This window comes from Octopus bimaculoides, chromosome 20 (assembly GCF_001194135.2).
Source record: "Octopus bimaculoides isolate UCB-OBI-ISO-001 chromosome 20, ASM119413v2, whole genome shotgun sequence".
Lineage (NCBI taxonomy): Eukaryota > Metazoa > Mollusca > Cephalopoda > Octopoda > Octopodidae > Octopus > Octopus bimaculoides.
In genome coordinates this window covers 11,796,895-11,798,167 of record NC_069000.1, presented here as the reverse complement: position 1 = coordinate 11,798,167, position 1,273 = coordinate 11,796,895, and positions in this window count along the sequence as shown.

Here is a 1,273-nt window from a genome sequence, read left to right as displayed (position 1 = left end):
TGTATATATATATATATATATATATGTATACGTATAAATATATATATATACATATATATACACATGCATACATTTATATATATATACATGTGTGTATTTATATATGTACATAGAACGTATATATACGTATAAATATATATATGTACATAACCCCCCCCCACATATATATATATATATATATATGTGGGGGGGGTGTATATACGGCATATTTTATTTATATTCCGAACGTGGTAATACCCACAATAAAATATATATAACACCATGTGACTTGCACACACACACATTCGCATGCGCACGCCCAGTCACTCGAGCACTCACGTGCCCACAAACAGCACACACAAACAATACACACAAACAAAACACACAAACACACACACACAAACACACACACACACACATATATTTCCATATAGACATTAACATATAACACACATCTACACAAGTACGCAACGCACACGTATGTGCATACATATGTATATATTTCTCTGCTATGTACACAAAAATATGCATATTATGCATGTATATATGTAAAGATGCATAACACACACGCACACACACACACACACTCTCACACGCACATACGCACGCACAAACACTACACGCGCACATACATCCATGGTGTACCGAATGCAGGCACGCCCGCGCGTCTAAATGTATGCGTACTTGTTTTATAAGCTATATTTGTTGGATGTCACATCGAGTTATTACTCAGCAAGCCTAGTACGAATGTATATCACGGCTGCTATTTGATTACTACTAACGGGATGGCTGCATCAAGGAAGGTATTTATTGCAATTTTACACGTTTCAATCTTTAAAATCTTATAATTTCTGGGGGTTTTGTTTTCTTTGCTGTTTGTCCCTTCCGACTTGTTTTAATATTGAGATTAACAGCAACAACACACATACACGTAGACACACCCGAGAAGATTACAACAGAAACTTGTACAATATATATATATATATATATGTACATATATATGGATTTATCTATAAGCATGTGTGGCTATAAACAGTGTCTAGTTATAAAACATCATCGCATTCGTTGCCATGATTAATATATTAAATGTTAAGTAAAATATTGAGAATGGCTGATGATGAAAACATTCGTAAATTTTTATGTATGTGCAAATAGCTAGTTTTGCAGGAATCTCTTTCTCTTCCCCATATTTCTCCCTCTCTCTCTCTCTCTCTCTCGCTCTACCATTTCGTGTATGTGTTTTTTTGAGTGTGATCGCGTATTTAGATTTCATGAAGTGCACAACTAAAACTTG